Here is a 23,060-nt window from a genome sequence, read left to right as displayed (position 1 = left end):
CAGTTTTCTAATCGTGAGTATCTGGACATGTTATTAATTTATGGCGAAACTGGTCACAATGCCGCTGCAGCTACTCGCTTATACCGTGACAGATAACTGAATCAGGAGTGTGAACGCTGTAGACACGCAACTGGTGGACACTTTGAGCAATACCTTTAAGAGACACTGTAGAGAATGGTGTACAAAATTTAATAGTGTACCCCACATTAATGTGTATCATTTTCATTTAGTTTCAAAATTGTTTATTTCTTCCAAACATTGTATTATAATTGAGTTGGAGTGACATCAACTGTGTGATCCTCAATGTAAAATAATACTGTATTTAAAGGATTGATTTCGTTTTATGGATAATTTTTCGTTCCACTGTATTATTGATGAAATTGTCTTAAAATGTAAAGAAACTACGTGTTTGTTCGTACTAAATTTAGTGCTGAAACGACACAATAACGAATAACATAGTTCGATAACGATACAATAACATAGTTCATGTAATTAACATGTTACGATTACATAAAATTTGATGTTTTTGTTTACAAAACGGTATGTGTGTACATCCTTTCAAAACCCCTGCCTAGTACGTAGATGATTGGAGCGGCATTCAGTATGCTGGGATGCAATGATCTCGCAAAGTACGCACTGCTACTGTCTACAAACATTGCAACATTCGTTTTCTCGAAATATTACAAAAACTATTAGTTGTATGAAAAAATATTATTTGACAAAATGTTCCCAATTGACATGATCTGTTATGTGTGTGAAGGATTGTAAAAGGTTACCTTCCACTCTGTATAATATGCATCAAGACGTTATTTTAATAGTACATTATGCAACGAGCCTATAGTGATAGTAATTAAGAATCGAGTATGGATATTTATGAAACGAGCTCAAGCAAGTTTCATAATTTTCATACGAGCTTCTTAATTACCATTATAGGCGAGTTTCATACGACTTTTTATGCTCGACCATATTTCTAACTTGAAATTACCGGTATTCAGATGTATACATTTTATTTGTAGGTATCTGACAAGATCGGAAGTGACCTTGTTCTAGGCCGTGAATTGTGAGATGTGCGCAGACGCGAAAGTATTGATTTTTTCCGAGGAACAATAATGTCATTGACCTTGACGTAGTCCCGTTAAACTTGATAATATTATAATATTATAACCTTGATTATTGAATTCGACATTGAAAAACGAGATGACAAATTGAATTTATTTGAATATTATTTACAATTAACGCTAATTATTATAGTAACAGAACATAACCTTCTGCAACAGTATTGGATTTCCAGCCTCCGTGACTTTTCGCTAATTCTCTTTCGATTGCATATCCGAGAATAATCGATACTTGCGGTTTTATAACGGTACAAAGCTGACTTGTCATTGGCTGAACACATGTAAGCTGAGTTATCATTGGCTGAAGACCTGTACTTTAATGACATGCATTAAAGGACTGCTACCGGGTGTATAATTAGTACATTTCGGCATGGTCGAGCATAAAACAATTTAAACGACATTAGTTTAAAAAAAATACGTAAAAGTCCTGCGCAATGATTCTTCTAATAGAAATAGAAAATAGAAAACAAAATACTGGATTACTAAGATACTTTATGAAAGAAATAAGGAAATATCAGATAATCTCTAACGAAATTTGAAACAGTAAACCTAGGTGTTACTTTCTTTTAAAAGAAATTCGATAGAAACAGTACACGTGCTAATTGAAATCTCTAAAGAAATCTGAAACAGTACACCATTGAGTTAAATTCTTCAACGGAATTTGACAGAAACGGTACATGTGTAGGTCATTCGGTATCTCGTGAAACCTACCTTCGCGTCAGGGGAAGAAGAAAGTGGACTGAGAAGTTTCCTTTCCTCGCTACTCTTCCACTCGTAGCAAGTGAGCTCGCTTACCCCCATCATTATATGCTACGATTCACACAAGCATTTGGTTTCACGAGATAACGAATGACCTATATCAGTTACAATCTAACAAAATTTGAAACAGTATATCTATGAGTTACTTTCTTCGACGAAATTCGATAGAAACGGTACACGTATCAGTTAAAATCTAACGAAATTTGAAAGAGTACATAGCCTGTATGAGTTAACTTCTCTAATGAAATTTGAAAGAAACAGCACAACTTTCACTTACTTTCTCCAGCGAAATTTTATCAGTTATTTTCTCTAACGAAATTTGATAGAAACAGTATAACTCTCAGTTACTTTCTATAAAGAAATTTTATAAAAACAATACACTTATATTATTTCCTGTAGTAAAATATGATAGTAACAGTGTACCTTGCAGTTACTTTATTGAAGTCTGATAGAGCAGTACACCTGTCAGTTACTTTTTCTACCGGTAACTACATTGGTAGAAACGGTACACCCATCAGTTATTTTCTCTAACGAAATTTGACAGAAAGAGTTACATCTTTCCTTTACTTTCTCTAACGAAATTTGATAGAAGAGCACACCTGTTAATTGCTTTCTCCAACGAAACTTGATAGAGAAAATGCATATTATCAGGTACTTTCTCTAACGAAATTTTATACTATGAGTATATATACTTGTTAAGTTGCTTTCTATGACGAATTTTGAGAGAAAAAGTTCATTAAAATTCACTTTTTACTATGCTAATTAGACTATAAATAAAATACTAACTGTATAAGAAGCATTTCAGTATTATAGCATTGCTTTGAATGTGTTAATGGGAGTGAAATTGGCTTTCCAAGTTTCAATTTTTTTGAAGATATACAAAAACCGTGCGATAAATACAGGTAATAAAATAAATAGTACACGGAGGTAGCCCATACGCCATTTGCACAACATAAATACTGCTTTATTTTTCGATGAACTGGTAATGTTTACAGCTACAAATTCAGCAGATCTACGTTCGATTTACAGCAACAAATTATGGATTAACATACCTCTCAGAGTGACAGGCTGTTTATCTCCTGTCAGCGCTTGACACGTGTTGGCTTAACAGTGTCCACGCATCATTCTAAGTAAATGACCAGAGAAAATTTTCACATATTAATGTGGGATGTAAATTAACAATCCTCAAAAATAATTTCTAAAATGAAAGGGTGTAAACGATTTAATGTTTGAAATTACAATATTATTATTATTATCATTATCATTATCATTATTATTATTATTAAGCCTATTATTATTACTATATAACAAAAATTAGAAAACTTCAAATATTTAACACGATAAAAAAAAGCATTTTGACTTATGCTTTCGAAGTTAGGCAAATCCCAAATATATTGAAGAAGAAAACTGAGACATTAGAAATGGACTTCCCAAGAAGATCCTTAGGAATATCTAGGCGTGATAAAATTAGAAATGAAACAATAAAAGAGAAAATGAGCATGCTAAATGAAAAGGGCATCAAAGAAGAAATGGAAACCCAACAGCTGAAATGGTACGGACATATTCAGCATATGAACAATGATAGATTGCCTGAACAGGCATTGATCTGTGTACGCCGGAGAGAAGGAAAAGGGAAAGACAAAAGAAGTTGGCGTGAGGGAATCCTGGACGCTACGGAAAGTAGACACCTCCAAGAAGGAAAGTGGAATAATAATAGGCCTAATAGTAACAGAGAGAGTTGGCTCAGACGTGTGAGACTCGCATCTGAGAGTTCCAGGATTGAAACTCCGTGGCGGGCTAATTTTACTGGGGTTTTTCATGATTTCCATCAGTCACAAAGGCAAATGCTGAATTGTAAGTTTACATACCATGATTCATCACAGCCTAAAACACCAATATCATAAACATTAATATATATATATATATATATATATATATTTAATCCAATGCCACCAGATTGTCTTTTCGACATTTCTGGTCTTCTCTCCTGGCCGTGGCATAGTTGTAACCCACTTCTGAGGTTAGGGCGCCTGGAAGGCGGAGTTACATTACCCCGATGATGTGATAGGATGATTATGATAATGTGGTGCCAGGAGAGATTAATAAAAATCTAAAATCAGTTATATGAACACAAGCCATATAACATTATACGACAATAGTAACTCATCAATAGTGAAAACGGCCTACTGATATGTCCAAAGATCATACTCACGCGATATGACCACAGATATTAAAGCGTGTATTAATGAACTTCGGAAAAGAATTAGTAGTAGTAGTAGTAGTAGTAGTAGTAGTAGTAGTAGCAATAATAATAATAATAATAATAATAATAATAATAATAATAATAATAATAATAATAAATTATTATTATTATTATATTAACAAAAAATAACAGCTACGAATATTATTATTATTATTACTGTATATTATTATTATTATTATTATTATTATTATTATTATTATTATTATTATTATTATAAATCCTTGGGACTTTCGTTAGTACAGATTCAAAATTAACAGTAAATAACCACAATTTTATTTATTTACTAGGTATGTAATTACAATGGTACAAGCCCAGAAACTGATAGCCAGACTTTGTCGGCAATCGAATACACATGAAATAAATTTATAGTCGCAAAATATTGTAATTATGCCTTAACGAAGAATATTGTTGTATTCCATCACATTGGGAGTGCCAGTTTAATATATTCGCACAAAATGGGTAAAAAGAAATAATGTGAAGTCATAGGCTACTCGATCGGTTGAAGGAACGATTGGTCGTATTGTTAGAAGATTTTAACAAACTAATAGAAAACAGGCCTACAAGTGGTGTTCAGAAGGTTCCCGATTGAGTGCTACGATGGGTTAGGGTAAATATTTAAAATCTAAAAAAAAAAATTAGCAGGGTTGAAAATATCGCGTGAGTTGTGATGATGCAGAGCAGAACGTTTAAAATTAGAGCCTATAAACCAGGCACTTGTTTAAAATGGAGTTGGCACTAGGCTCATAAAAACTTTATAATACTGCTCAGTGGAAAATATTCTCGCAGACAGACGTGTCCGCAAAAATAAACGCGACTGCAATGGGGGGACGAAAGCTGGAATCACAAACGCTGCGCCACTGATTGAATAGTCATGTCGTCACCTTGTGTCACTCTTCAATTCGATTACATATCCGTGCGTTTGTCAACAGAGTGGCTCTTTCCTTTGCGTTTTGATTTCCTCTATTTTAGATAGAGGTCCATGCACACTGCATTGTACTGGGTTAGTGTTCAGGAAGCTCAGCTTTCTATCGTCCAGTTTTGATATGCTGTACAGAGTGACTGAAAAGAGTTGAAACTATACAAACAAGGTGACAGTCTACAGCATTATTTAAAAGTTCTCTTTTTAACTTCGGAGAGGCTCAGCTCAGACGGCTGAAGCACAGTCTAGTATATACAGTCACGAAGCTTGAGTTTATGAGGGGTACTAGGAACAATAGACTGTGCAGGTACTATTTCTCATTGTCTGTAATGAGGCGATAGCGATCCTAGTGCGTTAGCAACTATCTATAGATGCATATTTACTACGTATTGAGCTTCATGACTGTATATACTAGACCAGCCGTGGCGAAAAGGCCATGGTGCGCCGAGCCACTGTGTAAGCTGCAACGTGCATAGCACCTATGGAGGGAGGCGGACAACCGAAGGGGAAGTTAATGTTTAGGACGTGTAACGAAGAAAGAAATGAACAAGAAAACATAGGACACATTATCACAACCTAAAATTAACTGTCTTCAGAATGTCTCTGCGACAAAGTTTCAAAATCAGGAATTATGTCACTTACTGCCAATCGTAGTTGATCACGAAGGTATTTGTCTGTCAGTCGTGATCTAAATTTGATTCTTACTATTTTCATTGTTGAAAATAATTTTTCACAAACGTAAGTTGTAGCGAACATGGCTTCAACAGAGCAAGCGAAAGAACGAAGCTTCAAATGTTTATTTTTTTCCAAAGATTTGAAAAGTTCAATATCTGTCAAGTCCTTACATCTAGCTTTCATTTAATGTCACATTGTAAATCTGTGAGTTTAAATTGAAAATCTAACCGCATTATTCATACATCTGCTGTAAAAGAAACGACGTACAGAGATAATAATAATAATAATAATAATAATAATAATAATAATAATAATAACAACACTTAAACCTTTTAATGTTTCATCAGTAACTTGTAGTAACTTAGAATGCCGTTTTATGTTGTACAACCGTTTTCCTAGTAATATTTGTGAACAAATCATACATTTAATATTCTCATCATATTGTAAGCAAAAGAATGCATCCTCCCATCCTACTTGAAACTTTCGTTTTTTATAGAGGTACATGGTTTCGAGAGAGACATTGCGACGATACGCCACTCGCAGGTCAGAGACAAATACAAATACAGGATGTTTAAAAAATACGGGGCATAATTTCAGGTATGTATTTCCCACATGCAGACAATCAAAATAGTTCATTACAACATGTGTCCGGAAATGCTTTATTTCCGAGTTATGGCCTTCACAACATTAAAATTCACCGGAACGGTTTTCTTTCCGCAGGTCGTTGCCGTCAAAGGAGACATTAAGAGGGCACTCTGACAGTTCATTCCGAGGCGAAGGTTACATTCAGTACTTGGATCGAAGGTTTCCTGATCGATGGATAGGTAGAGGTGGCCCAATTGCTTGGCCTCCACGCTCACCCGATCTGAACCCTCTCGATTTCTATTTGTGGGGCCATTTAAAATCATTGTTTTATTCGTCTCCGGTGCCTGATTTGGAATCCCTTCGGAATCGAATAGTGGCATGTTCTGAGGACATACGCAATACTCCTGGAGTTTGGGATCGTGTTCGCAGGTCAATGAGACATCGATGTGAGATCTGTATTCAAGCAGGAGGTGGACATTTTGAACATCTTCTGTAATGACAACGACCTGCGGAAAGAAAAACGTTCCGGTGAATTTCAATGTTGTGAAGGCCATAACTCGGAAATGAAGCATTTCCGGACACATGTTGTAATGAACTATTTTGATTGTCTACATGTGGGAAATACATACCTGAAATTATGCCCCGTATTTTTGAAACACCCTGTAGAACGGAGTTTGACTCCAGTGAGTAAGAGAGTGGGGGTTGTAGGTAGGAAGCGAGAGAAAAGCACTGCGAGCCACAATGTGCTCGTGAGTCGCATTTTCGCCGCGGCTGTACTAGACTGTGGCTGAAGCTTGTCTGTCGATCCGGAGTTGCGCTCGGGCGTGCGTTTGATTCCCGCTTGGACTCATTATCTCGTTGAATTTTTTTCCGAGGTTTTTCATTAACGTAAGGCGAATGTCAGGTAATCTTTGGCGAATCCTCGGCCTCATCTCGCCATCACCAATCCCATCGCCGCTAAATAACATAGTAGTTGATACAGCGTTGTTAAATAACCAAATAAAATAAAACTAAGGAGACGGATAAATACTATATAAATAAGCAACAACAAATATTTAGCTACTAGTGGAGTCCGTATGTCACAAAAAAATACGAAGAAATACAGAGTGAAAGTTTCGTTTTGCAAGTTCTATTGATATTAATGCATTACACCTTACACCAGAGGAGAAGGTTCCTAACTTTTAAAAACTATTTAACTACATTATTCATTTATTTATTTATTTTGCTAATAATTCAACATAAAATATATACAGAAAAACTTTAGCTCGCTCTGAAAGAGTAGAACTCGTGCTCAGGGGCGGATTCCTGAATTGAAATTAAGAAGTATATAATACAATTTGTCTTATGTCTACTACGCAATAAGAATATATAAATTTAAATTTATAATTTTTCAATTTTTATAAAATCCATACATAACTTTTTAAATTGAATACTAGAACTATTAGAATTGACAGGATTAGGATATTTAAATATAAATTTGTTATATATTCTTGGGCCTAAATTACTACTATGATTAAATACTGTAGCAGTGTTGCATTTTGGTTCAAACAATCTTAAAGAATTCATACCTTTTGTTTCATAACTATGAGAATACAATTCAAAACTATTTCGATTTTTATGTATGAATTTTATTAATACAATATAATAAATTTTTCTTATGTTAAGAGCATTAAAGTCTAAAAAACAATTTTTGAGATGAAAAATCAGTAGGTTTATGAAAACACATTTTAATTATTTTCTTCTATAATAAATAAAGTGGACTAAAATTGGGTTTAAATAAGCTACCCCATACTATAATTCCATATAAAATTACCGAATGAAATAAAGTTAAGTTAATTGAGCGTAAGAAATTTATTGACAAGTAATTCCTCAATAAAACGAAATAATATATTATTTTACGTACTTTATTACAAAGGTAACTAATGTGTTGGTTCCATTTTAAATGATTGGCATCTGTTATAAACTGTTTGTTGTTCTATACGCCGACAGTAACCCAGTATCATAAAGAAAGTCGAAGACTGAAAGTTTATATTTTATTTACAAGATATGTGATGAGCAGACAGCGGATTTTCGGTCCGTACACAGCGACAAGATGTCACGTCCCTTGGCTTACGGAGGGAGCATAGCAATTAGTTCAATGGCCTCCCTGCAATTGACGTACACCTAACGTTCAGTAACAGGACCGAAAATCCGCTGTCTGGTGTTGAGAGTTCCATGCCATAGCGTCGTGTTCTAAGACATAATGCCTAGGGCTCGCATTACGGAATGCGCAGTGATTCGGGTCCTCTTGGGGAAGGAATATTCTCATGAAATTTCGGCCAGTATATGGAACCGGTGCCCACCCGGAATCATGGTGAATTTGAGGAGCTATAATAAGTAGCGAAATCCGGTTACGAAAACGAGCTGTAACAGCTGGGCTATCATCATGCTAACCGCACAATACCTCCATTGTGGTTAGATGATCGTTCACCTCTGCTTCTGCATGTAAAAGTGAGGCCAACAGTCGGTTTGTCGGCCTTGGTCCTCCATGGTCTGTCGTTCCACGAATTATTATTACTATTACTATTATTATTATTATTATTATTATTATTATTATTATTATTGATAAGAAGCATGAGAAACAGAGGTATAGCCATGTCAAACACGAATTCTTTAACAGTCTAACAAAGAAAACAATTAAATACAAAATTTATGCTATTTCGAAAGTAGGCTTTGTACTATATAATTCGTAAGTCACAGCTCATACTTAGTGAATTCAGCTTTTATTTATAGGACTTTTCGGAGTACGAATTTTCAATGGAGGTGTCAACATGAATTTGTAAAGTTTTTTGTTTAATAACTGTGTGTTAGTCAATGGTGGGCATTCCCGCGGCAATGCCGCAGTGACGTCAGACCTCAGCGAAGCATCAAACTTCCCCCAAATACTGCGCGTGTACGTGGCGGATTATACTGGACTGCTGTACTTCGGAGCTTCATTAGTGATACAATGTCTTTCGCAGAATCATATGAATCGAGAGGATATCACACTTACAAGAAAGGCGGTTCTTTCATTTCTCATGTTTAGGATTAGTTACAAATATTCAGGACGCGAACTTAAATATGTACATTCTTAAAATAGATCACCTGTTATACCAGTTCAAAGAACACAGATTCAGTGATTTTCAAAGGATGGAGAAAGATATCAATTTTCATGTTTAAACTGAAAATGTTATCCCAGAATTGCAGTTAGAGGTACTGGTTTTGCAGAATGGTGGCTTCCTGAAAGCAGAATGTGAAGGTCTACTGGGGGCTAAAATGTTTTAAAAAGATGTCCAGTACTACATATCCACTGCTTAGATAGTTTTCTTCAAAAATAATGAGTACCGTCATTTCCCATAACTATGATTCTGGAACATAACTATTGTCCACGATACAACTATTCAAATTCTGTACTCCATAACGTAGTACGTCGTTTATCTATATTTTTTATGTACTGTAGTTTGAATTCAAGTCACTGCAGCTATCTACGAACGGTCTATGGTACTTCTACAATGATCTTTGAATGATTGTATCGTGGACCATAGTTGTGTTCCAGGACCATAGTTGTGGGAAATGACGGCATGTATTCATCAACCTACCAATGCGAACAGCTGTTTTCTAAAATGAAATTTATAAAGTCCAGCCACAGTTCTCGCTTAAGCGATGCCAATCTCCTTGCGCAAATGAAAATAGCATGCACAGATAAATCCCAATTTCGAAGAAATTGCTTTGAAAAATAATTAATTAAATATCACGTGAATGGACTATTTTAATTACATATGGTAGGTAATGGCGCAACTGTCTGTAAATCCGTCACTGCACTGTAGAGTGCAACCCCTTCCACAGTATTTAGTTGCAATTTAAATTCTGTCTTGTGGGTTGCATTCATTTTGCCCACCACTGGTGTTAGTTATCGTCCTAGATGTCACTACAATGCATACATTTTATCTCTTAACACTCGCTTGTTGTGCAGTTCCACAGTGCTCTGACGGGTTCACACTACATCCGCGAGCGTGGAAAGATAAAATGTATGTACTATAATTTCGCTGTCTCATTCAACATTCGCGGATTCAGACGAAGAGCAATAGAATTCCATCTGTACGTAATGATATAAAGTATTTCGTATATCTTCCATCGGAATGAAATTAAAGCCGGTAGTCTCGTGTCGTAGATTTTCGGAACGTAAAATAACCTTAACCCAGAATCAAAAGGCTTCACGCGAAGCTGCCTAATGTTGTTCTACCAAGTTCTATGCTTTGGGAACAAATGTGTCTGATGGTGAAGGTTTTGCTGAGAGTGCAGAATCTTTCATATTTTGTGTCCTCTAATCAAGTCGCCATTGCTGAGTTTATGGACCAAGAAGACATTCTATACAACTATAATTACAGCCAGTCTCCTGTATGCTTACGGTCATCTGTCAATACGTCTCTACTGGGAAGTCTGTTTAGTGTACAGAAAACAGTTCTGCGCACGATTCTCTTCCGTTGTTAGTTCGTAGGCCTATATTTTATATTTATAATTTTTTAGGATTATGACATATTCCTTTATTAGTGGATTGCTTTTATATTAATAATTTGTTTTATTTATGTATACTTAAAGCTGGAATTTACATAACAGCCAATAAACGTTTACATGAAGCTATAGACATAGCATGAATTGAAGAGTTTTCGGAAAATGTAAAGCAACATTTTATAGATTCGTGGAAAAATCATCCAAATCCACTGCTACAAAATTTATTCATTAAGCCTAGTCAGCAAGACACAAGTTATACCAGACTATTTCGTTTATATGACGTCATTCCATTTCGACGAATGAAGTGTAATAGAATTTTGAATTCCAATCAATCACACCCATACATCGCGATAATTTTTGCTGCTAGATTTATCGCAATCAGTTTATCGCATGGTCTTTCTTTTGCTTAGTCAATGTCGCCAATTGTTTCCCCGTACATCGATGAGGATGAATCCATTACGATGTATCTACATGGTTAAACTTTACGCATTCAAGCAATGAATGCAAGATTGACATTTAATGTTAATTAATATATTATCACCGGGAGTGAAGACAACGTTCAAAACGGCACACCATGTAGACAAAAAATCTTCATGCATCTTAATTGAACGTAAGTTTTAAACTTGATTAATTCAATATTCTTCCCAGGTTGCATGCATACACGCATGGAAAATCGAACTGTGTAGATATAGCTTTTAGTCCCGTTACACACTACAGCGAGAATGCGTTTGTCTGCTATGGAAAATGCTTTCCTGTAGCACGGAGTAACAGTCGAAATATATATATTTTTTAGTAGGTTATTTTATGACGCTTTATCAACATCTTCGGTTATTTAGCGTCTGAATGAGATGAAGATGATAATGCCGGTGAAATGAATCTGGGGTCCAGCACCGAAAGTTACCGAGCATTTGCTCAATTGGGTTGAGGGAAAACCCCGGAAAAAACCTCAACCAGGTAACTTGTCCCGACCGGGAATCGAACCCGGGCAACCTGGTTTCGCGGCCAGACGCGCTGACCGTTACTCCACAGGTGTGGACAACAGTCGAAATAAGGCATAATTGGTCCAGCTCCCACAGATAACCTAACCTAATTATGTCCTATAAAATTTGTATTACGTGAATGAAATTAAACAATAATTAATTGAAAGTCAGATGTTCAAATTTATGTAACATCAGCGCATATCAAACCCGAAGACCTTGTATAGTATTAAATACAAGGTCTTGGATCAAACTGCCTTCCGTATGGCGTAATAAAATTCGTGTTTTAATTATCTATACAGAAATGGCTCCACTCTCTAGCAAAATATATCTAGCTATAGTGTCCTAAGGAATAGCCTCAGAGATATACGAGACGTGCAAGTGCTGAACGGGTTGAAGTTCGATACGGACCATAGACTCCTTCGTGCTTACATTAGGCTACCCAGAAGAAAACGCCATTTAACACCGAAACAAAGACCAAATGCAGAAAACATCGACATAGAGAAGTACAAGATAGTATTACAACAGAAACTTGAACAATATCATATCGCAGAATCACCAGTTCAGACTCTCTGTAACACCATGGAAGACGGTATCCTACAAGCAACGAATGATTCACTAGTCAGAAATAATGGGATAAAGAATAGACATAAACTAAGCGAAAATACAATAAGCTTAATAGAAGAACGAGGAAGAATGAAAGCAGCCCAAGAGTACTCGTTAGCAGAATATACAGAATTAAACAAAAGAACGAAGAGAGAAATAAGAAAGGATATAAGAGAGTATACTACAGACAAGACCAGGCTAATCTTGGAGGAATGCAGATCGGTAAAGAAATTAAGGATCCACTTGAGCGAAGGCAAACATTGGATGTTAGGAGTGAAGGGGACCGATGGAGACAGGCAAGCCTCGAGGAAAAATATAATAGAAGCCTCCACGAAATTCTACAGAGCTCTGTATACAGGCGCCCAAATGCTGACGAGCGACATCGAAACCATGTATGCAAGGGATGAGGAAATTCCACCCATTCTAATCAGCGAGGTCAGAAACGCCATAGGCCACTTGAAAAATGGGAAGACGACAGGAGAAGACGGAATACTCAACGAATGCCTGAAGTGGGACCAGGAGGTAGTAGTCCAAGCAGCTACAAAATTATTCAACACCATACTAGAAACGGAAGAGTTTCCCAGCCAGTGGTATAAAAGCACCATAATACTTCTGCACAAGAAGGGAACAAAAGATGACCTGAACAATTACAGGCCTATCAGTTTGATGTCCAGCTTATATAAGGTATTCACGAAGATATTGACAAGTAGATTAACAAAACTTTTGGACGAAAATCAGCCACCTGAACAAGCAGGATTCTGACGGAGTTTCAGTACCATCGACCATCTCCAAACAGTAAATCAAATAACAGAAAAAGTCAACGAGTTCAACATGAAAGTATATATTGCATTTGTAGATTACAGCAAGGCCTTTGACTCAGTGGAGCATTCTAAAGTTCTTGAAGCTTTAGACACAATGGGAGTCGAACACAAAATTATAAGACTATTGGGCAATATCTACATCAACAGTTACGCAAAAATCCGAACAGAGGTGGAAGGAGAAGCATTTAAATTAGGGAGGGGAGTGAAACAAGGAGATCCCATTTCACCGAAATTATTCACCTGTTTGTTAGAAGTACTATTTAGAGAAATGGACTGAGGCAAAAAGAGATACGGGCTGAACATCAACGGTAGGAGACTATCAAATTTACGCTTTGCGGATGACATTGTAGTTTTCGCCAAGTCAAGACAGGAACTACAACAAATGCTGACTGAACTCTGCGAGAAAAGCTCACTCCAAATGAACCCAGAGAAAACTAAACTAATGACAAATGCAGACAACATCCCTATAACGATTAACAACATGACGCTGGAATACGTCGACGAGTATGTATACCTGGGACAAATTGTGTCACTGTCCTGTAGGAGAGAGAAAGAGATACGAAGAAGAATATGTTTGGCTTGGAAAAAAATTTGGAGCTTGACATTCATCCTGCTAAACCAAAACATCAGCACCAAACTTAAATTTGAAGTTCTGGAAACCAGCGTAATCCCAGTAATGTTGTACGGATGGCAAGTTTGGTCTCTGACAGAGCAACAGAAAAACCTGCTTCGTGTGTGCCAGAGGAAAATGGAAAGAAAAGTCCTCCAGCTGAGACTGCAAGACAGGATAAGGAACACGACATCCGAATAAGAAGCGGTATGCAGGATGCAATGAGGCTGGCGCTACGTCTCAAATGGAAATGGGGCCGACACGTGAGTAGGATGGACTGCAGCAGGTGGTCGTATGCCTCGACCATGTGAGACCCACGCATTGGGAAAAGAAGCAGAAGACGTCCAAGGAGAAGGTGGTCGGACGTGTTCCGGAGAGAGACTGGAGCGCAGTGGACGAGAACAGCGAGGGACAGGCAGGCATGGAAAAGACTGGAAGAAATTACGAACACTATGCAAACTGTGTATAGTTAGTATTGTTTATATAGTTATTTTTGTGTGTGTCAGTTTGGTTAGTTTGATTCCGTGGATAGTTGGTATAGTTCATGTATTTAGTTAGTATAATTTTTGTGTTAAATTGTATGGTTTTGTGTGTTTTAGTTTGGATAGTTTGATTCCGTGTTCAGTTGGTATAGTTCATGTATTTAGTTAGTATAATTTTTATGTTCAATTGTTTTGTGCGTTTAGTTTAGATAGTTTGTGTGTTTAGGCTGTACAATTTATGTGTGTAATTTGTATAGGTTTTTGTGTATTTAGTTTGTGTGTGAGTTAAGACTATGTATGGTTCAGTTTGTGTAATTTTTTCTTTTTTTTTTCTTTTTTATCGTGTGTTTAGTGTGGATAGTTGTGTGTTCAGATTATAATTTATGTGTTTAGTTTGCATAGTTTTTTTGTGTGGATGTTTAGTTTGCATAATTTATGTGTTTAGTCTATATAGTTTTTCGTGTTTAGTTTGTATAGTTTGTTTATGTGTTTAGTTTGTAAGTGTATAGTGTAAGCTCTCTTGGACTGGCTCCCCAAGTGCAGTAGACCTTCAGCTCATCCTACACTCCTGTAGGAGGCCGTTGCCATTATGGGATTTCAGGCTTTTCGTATTTCGTTTAGTGTAAATAAATAGGCATTGCTAGCTGTCTCTATACATATTACATAGTTCATAGTTCTCGGTGTAGTGTGTAATGTAACGATGAAGTAGGCCTACTAAATACAGTGCGAAATTCTACTTCCGCATCTACATCTTCATCTGCTAATTCCATGTCCATTGTAAGCTATCTGAAGAAAATTACACTCCTTCATTCAGATTTGATAACTGTTTAAATTAAGTTATGATTTCAGCAGATAATGAAAATGTATTTGTTATAATAATAAGAGAAAAGCGCAGTACATGTAATTAACGTTGTTAAACCTGTATTTCGCTTTTCGCAATTGGCATTACTAAATAACATCCAATTTCTTTATTGCAATAATCAATATTCATCTATTTCAATTTCGCAATGTCCGAATAGGTTAAGTATTCGTACGTAAATGTACAATTATTAACATTTTGTGAGTGAATTTTAGGGATATATTATTTAGAGCTTTATTTTATTCACGAAATCGTCCTAATAAATGTCACTCGAAGTCCACTCATTTCGCTCGCGGATTTATCGGGAAGTTCTCGTTACATTACTATAGATAATTATACTATACTTGAATGACTTCATCATGGATCAACATAAAGGACTGAGGAAATAAGTTGCAAATAATTCAAAGGAACTGGTAAATTAATGGAGGAGTCAAAAGCAAGTCAGCTTGATATTTGCACATGTAGACTTTCAGCGCAATGAAGAGTTGGATGGTTTTGAAGACTACAGAAAGTATCTTGAATAGCGGCGTGTTGTAATTTGCTGCACATAATTGCTTGCGTTAAAACAACCATTTTCGTGTGTTTCCATAATTATATGTTGTTTATGTGGTTTTACTGTTTACGTAATCAATAAATTATTCATAATAAGAACTTTGTTATATCAGTTCAATTATAATGCTATTTTTGTACCAGTGTTTTAAAGTGTTCAACTCTGGTACATGGTATGGACACAGGCAATGCAAACAATGAGTATGTTAATTTCCCAGACCTTCAAGAGGTGCCGAATCAGCTACAAATCATTAGCAGCCCTTCAGTCTAAAGTTTAGTCAAAGATACTATTCAAATTCCTGAATATTTAATGCATGAAACTGAAAATGTTTCCACGATTCCAATAATAATTAAGTAAGTTAAAGCCAGGAAAGAAACAGATGAAGGACACTTCATCCCAGCTAAAAAAAAACGGATAAAACTTATTCTGTCAGCATGAATCTAAATCTGTCAAGTAAAGTATATAGAATGTAAAAAAAAATAGGTTTCAATTTTTGACAAGAAGAAATTCAACGGATTTTCATTCTACCTCTGCTGCAGCAAAAACAAATTTATACACTCATACAACGAATTCAAGTGCAGAAAATGAAAAATGCAAATTAACTGCACTAAAATTATCCAACAGAAAGGTAAGAAAATTTCAAAATAGTCGGCAAGGCATTGTAAAAAAAAAAATACTGCAGAGACGGTATTACACAAACTGTGAGAAAATTAAGAAGAGTTCAACAAACATTTACAGATTTTGAAAGTCAACATTTAAGTTCCTCCAAACGTGAAAGGAAATGAAATCGCTGAGAATTAAAATCTCTTAATTTCTCGTCATCAATATTCATAAATTTATAAAAAAAACAAGACCATGGAATCTGAATCATACAAATTACCTATCTTCCAAGTAATTCAAGAAAATACTGTAACATCAAAGAAAAGCTCTGAACTTTAAAGTACACAGAATATTATTATTCAAGTAGAAGTATTGAAACCGCAAGCAAAGCAACAGATGAAAACTTTTGGGGTTCATTTCTCATGGTAAAATCCGGTAAAAATCTCCTCTCATTCCCGAGCAACATTAACCCGAAGTAATGGATGACACTTGAGTGGAAGTTTATTTAAATAAAGTCGATTATTGGAACCATGTAGTGTTCTCTAAAATCGTTACGAAATCTCTTAAAATTTCATTTTACAGTCCGACACTGCACATTAAATACTTGGTAAGGGGAAGCGTAGACATCACACTTTCACCCCTTCCATTTGAGTGCTGAGATTGTTGCGTTCTGCTGGTGTATTAGGAAGGTAAGTAAGTTTGCTATAAGCAATGCTCAACTATCAATAAATGAAGAACTCCACTAATTTCTAATCAACGTTATTAAAAACATAATTTCAAAAATATCTTTGTCTAAATCCTTAAAAGCAAACTTCAGAACACTAGTTTGACTCCAAGTATGTAGTAACGAATTATTCGTTCTGTCAACGTTGGGCCAGAAATAACTCACGCCCTTTCAGTATTGGGACCGCTAGAGTGTGTTTCCCAAGTGTCGCAGATGACGTCGGATAACACAGGTGGTGCGGGTGGCAAACACTTCTGGAAGGCCGCACTTATCGCGCAAATGACTGCGTAATGAATTCTCTTATCGCTTCGTAGAGTGCTTACAGTCGTCACCATGACTACCACGTGACGTTACAACTGATATTTGATATGAAAGATGTACTCACCTCAGCCGGAAACAGCGTCTTGAGTAAGCAGGTAGATCCTTACAGATACTTCCCTGGAACAATCCATTAAAATCTCATTAACGCATCACGAAGGAAAACGCAAACATACAATTAAGAAACTGAATTTTCTAGGGAAATATACATAAACAGGATAAAGTAGACACATTTTGCAATTTCAACGCTATACATCAACCCTACACTTGTCACAAATAAAACTTAACTTACTGGCTTTTAAGGAACTCGGAGGTTCATTGTCGCCCTCAAATAAGCCCGCCATTGATCCCTATCCTGAGCAAGATTAATCCAGTCTCTACCATCATATCCCACCTCCCTCAAATCCATTTTAATATTATCTTCCCATCTACGTCTCGGCCTCCCCAAAGGTCTTTTTTTTCGCCGGCCTCCCAACTAACACTCTATATGCATTTCTGGATTCGCCCATACGTGCTACATGCCGTGCCCATCTCAAACGTCTGGATTTAATGTTCCGAGTTATGTCAGATGAAGAATACAATGCGTGCAGCACAAATAAAACTAAAATAAAACATTTTAGTGCCGTTGTTACATCATAATTGAAGGGTTCAGAACCATAGTGGGCCAAGCGCCATTTACTAAAATCGTAGAAAACAAGGGTTAAAATGAAGTTGTTACCATAATTCAATGGAAACATATAGCAAGTAATATAAAGTATACACATTAAAACTAAATGATATGTATGTATGTATGTATGTATGTATGTATGTATGTATGTATGTATGTATGTATGTATGTACACTGCAAGTGGGCAAGCACCCGATGGCAGTGGTACAAACAATATAAACAATACCCAATAAAATTTCAATACACAATATAATTATACAATACACAATACAATTAGAATACACAACACAATTACAGTATATAAAATAATTACAATTAATAATAATAATAATAATAATAATAATAATAATAATAATAATAATAATAGACTACATAAAATAACCTAATTAATGAGTTAACCTAGTTTTACATTACAACTTAAATATTTATAGGCCCTACATAAGTTTCACATTGGTACTGATAATGATCTTTCACTTTACTCTCATATCACTCGCTGTACTGCCACTATGACACATTTCACTGACACTTTAGAACATATTTCACTGACACTATATAACACATTTCACTGACACTATAGAACACATTTCATTGACACTATAAATTATCATTGATCGAAACTATTCACTGCACTGTAAAACCATAACTTCACTGACTCACCACGCTTCACTGATACAGCAGTTCAAATAAGACAAACAATTACACTCTTATTCATACTTATAAACAGAACTAATTTAAACTAAACATTTCTAGTCTAAGACACTCTTACAAGCTATTTTTAAATAATTTACCATTAAAACCAAGGGAGTAACTCGTCAGGCTAAATAAATACATGTCACCTTAAAAAATAAATGTCAACTTAATTTTAATTTACACTTTATACACAACGTTTTAAGATATTCTTGAATCTCCTTAAGGAAGGACAGCCCTCAAAGACCGCTGCAGGTAGGTCATTCCAATCATTTATAGTTGTATTTAAAAATGAGAATTTACCTACTTGCGTTTTCTGTTTCCTACATTTGATATTAAAATCATGATCGTTCCTACCATAGTACGTTGGGTTCTCTAACCGAGCCGTTATGTCTATCCATGTTTTCTGACCTAGATGTGCTCTATACAATGATGTCATTTTAGTTTTTCTACGTTTGTTTTCCAATGTTTCCCATTTAAGTTCTTTTATCGTGTCATTTCCGACTTTCTTTTACCTTTAACAAATTTAGCTGCCCTATATTGAATTCTTTCTAAGGAATTTATCTGATATATTCTATAGGGATCCCAACATGTAGTTCCATTAACGGTCGCACTAACGTTAGATATGCTATTTCCCTCGATTTGGGGCTAGCCTTTTGCAAGATTCTCATAATAAAATGAAGTGCCCTCCATGCCTTACCCGTAACATTATCAACATGCTCTCCCCAAAAAAGTTTGGAGTTTAAATACACTCCTAGGTATTTACAAAATTGTTTGTGGAATTACAACACCACTGAATTTGTAATTTAGACTAGTTTCATTAAACTATGGTATTCACTTAACTTTAACCATTGCTTTCTCCGTTTTTAATAAATGGCGCTTGGCCCACTATGGCTCTGAACCCTTCAATTGCTTGATGCGGCTATAAGGAGTATTAGTAGCATATACTAGTCAGACTTAAGTTAGACGCTGAACATTAAATTAATATATGAAATTACAATACTTGACACATACTTTGAAACGTCAACTGACGTGTAATTTCCGACAGGCATTCTATACTGGACCAGGTGGTCGGTAGCTCACAATGTTAATGGCATTTTGTTTCAGTGCAGGGTAGAAAATTTTCCCGTCAAATTACGTTGAACGAAAACATGTTGCGCTCGATAGCTATTTACTTTGAATGGTATGTACTGGAAAATCCCTATTTCACGTAAACGAGAGGTGGAATCCCAATTTGTATGGACGAGGATAAACTTTTTTTTAGTAATGTAACTAGCGCTGAGTATAAAGTGCATGCAAATACTGGGAACTGCATAGCTCTTCCCTCTTGACGTTCCGTGCAGTAAACATTGCATCACTGGTTTGGTAATTAGATAATATATTTTTATTTTAAATCATCCTCCAATTTGTGAAGCACTTCATTTTCTGTCCAGCTCTTTGTTTCGCACATCATTTATACACTGCTGAGCACTGAAGGAGCTAACGTGTTTTACTTCTATTCAAAACTGCCGATGCACCTTTTAATAGTATATTCAATCCCATTCTCTCTTTTTCCAAGATTTATACGAACAAAACTACCACAACGTGGAGCCAGCACAACTCCTTTTCCCAATGTAGCGAAATGTAGGACATAACAATAAAATTACAACAAAAATCCGTTGTTCTGGCGGAAGTCGAATCACAACTAATAATGAGGCGTTCAGAGCTAAAGTAGATCAAGTCACAAATTTTCATAAATTGAGTTTAATTCATTTTCTGATTATCTGAAGCTGCATCTTTTCCGAGCAATAATGGATTAAGTCTTACTTCCAAGCATTCGCCGGTAGGTGACATCAGTCACTTTTGGCTCAGATTATTTGTTCACGATGTTCTAAGCCATAGTGGATCCAGTCACCAAAGGGTGGCATCAATTAACATCACAATTGTTTATATTTTATAAATCTAGAATTTGAGAATGGAGCAATAAATTATTACTAGTGATGTTAGATAATCCACTAGAGAAAGTTAACTTTAAGTCCTATTATCTCAAAACTACGTTTTATGGACTTGATCCACTTTAGCTCTGAACGCCTATTATGTCCATATAACGTTAAAACCATGCGTCTAAAGCATTGCTTACAACGCTATCGATTATTTTTACCTGTGTAATACGCAATAAGCGCTGCATAATATAATTAGTAATTACTACAGAGTTTTTGCGACATTCCAAAAATAGTATATTATGGTACAAGGTTGGAAAGTGCTTTCTACAAAATCGAGAAAAGTTTGAAAAATGAACAGCGCGAGTTTGTCAATTTCCGAGATTTTGTAATGCACTTCACAAACTTGCATTGTACAACATTTTTGGCACGATCATATTTTTAAAATTGCAAGTACAACACAATATAGGCCTATTGTATTGAAAATTTAGAACAATATTATTCCAAAGCCTTCGCAAAACTGCACTGTAATGGTAACTAAGTAACAATAAGTGCATTGTAATGGGTCTATTTCAGTACAGTTTTGTATTGTGAAGAATGGTTTCCCTAGCGACATTGTTAAACCAGAAATAAGTAAAATAAAAATATTTAATCGATCACTAAAAACAACTCTAAAACGAATTAACAAAAAAACCCCCTGCAGTAACTAAAGTTCATGAATGAACTAAAGCAGATACAGTTTCTGTGTGGGAATTCTAACTTTCAAGGCCTAACAACAATAGCTGTAAATACAGCAAAAAACACAATCATACAAAAAATATTATGCAACACCATCTACATGTCCACTCAAATTTTACATGGCCTGCATAATTTGAAATCATATGTATAATAATAATAATAATAATAATAATAATAATAATAATAATAATAAGTGATAATTTTAATAGGTTATTTAACGGCGCTATATCAACTACCGGATTACGTAGCGTCAATGGAATTAATGATGGCGAGATGTTATTTGGCGGGATGAGGCCTAGAATTCACCGTAGATTACCTGATATTCGCCTTACGGTTGGGGAACATCTCGGAAAGAAAAACCCAATCAGGAAATCGAACCCACGCCTGAGCGCAGCTCCGGATCAGTAGGCAAGCGCTTCTATCGACTGAGCTACGCTGGTGACTAATAATGATGATTAATAATAATAATAATAATAATAATAATAATAATAATAATAATAATACTGTTGCAAGCGTCGTTAAGGGAACCACGTAGTGATAAGGGATCACAAATCCGATATTTTATTTTGTGTTTTAAAATAAAGTACAAACTACTCTTTAAAATAATATGAATATTGTGGAAAGTATTTCTGCAGATAAGCCTTTTAAATGACCTCTTTAAATTTGGTGGTGCATGTAATTCATATAGCTATTCTTATTTTTTTTTTTTAATTAAATTTTCCATAAGTTGACATTTTTTCAAACTTAAGTGCATTTTTCTCTGAAACTACTGATTCGATTTCCATGTAATTTTTACAATGTTTTCTGCAGCCTGTGTTCTACATATCAGACCTACGGGTTTAAGAATATCACACACATAACACGAGAAAGAATATATATGCATTGAAACATTGTAAAATATGTTAAACAAAGTTCAATATTTTTTCTGTTTCACTAGGAGTGAAATGTTTAATTAAATTTTGCTTTAGAATTTACAATATACATTACTCCATAACTTAAAAAATACATTGTATATAAGTGAAGATTGTCGCAAATAATGTGCACTTTACACAAAGGGATTTCAGCAGCAAGAAAAGCTTTACATAAATGAAATGCAAATCGAGATTTTCGACTCGATGTTGCAATTACTGTTGGAAGTAAAGAAACTTCTTCCAAGTAGCCTTGGAAATAGCATTTTTGTGTTTGGTTGTACTGATAATATGTTGCGATATGAAATATTTAGCTAGCTGCAACAACGTCGCAATGAAACCTGGAAGAAAAATAACCGTTAAAAATAACGTTAGAACCGCACTCACTGTTACTTTGCCAAATAAACACAAGCGATAATTAAAACGCTTACTGTTGTACATTTTTGCACGGCAGCACTCATTGTTGCAAATAGAATATGAACTAACTCAGAGACAATAATATAGGCACCGTGCAAGCTCCTCTGGTGGCGACTGTTGTTACTAACTGCAAGGCAGCAGCGATAGAGTTGTGCTTGAAGCGAATGAATATACTTAATATCTCAGATTAAATGATTAGAAATATGGATGGTCCTAGAAAGCGGAAAGGTAATGCAAATTGCTGTGTTCTTGAGTGTAGTAATGCTTATAGGAACACACCAACCGATATTGTTTTATTCATTCCCAAAACAGAAAACTGAAGCGCAACGAC

The sequence above is a fragment of the Periplaneta americana genome, chromosome 5 (assembly GCF_040183065.1).
Source record: "Periplaneta americana isolate PAMFEO1 chromosome 5, P.americana_PAMFEO1_priV1, whole genome shotgun sequence".
Classification (NCBI taxonomy): Eukaryota; Metazoa; Arthropoda; class Insecta; order Blattodea; family Blattidae; genus Periplaneta; species Periplaneta americana.
The sequence above is the reverse complement of the archived record's forward strand: the minus strand, read 5'-3'. Positions refer to the sequence as shown.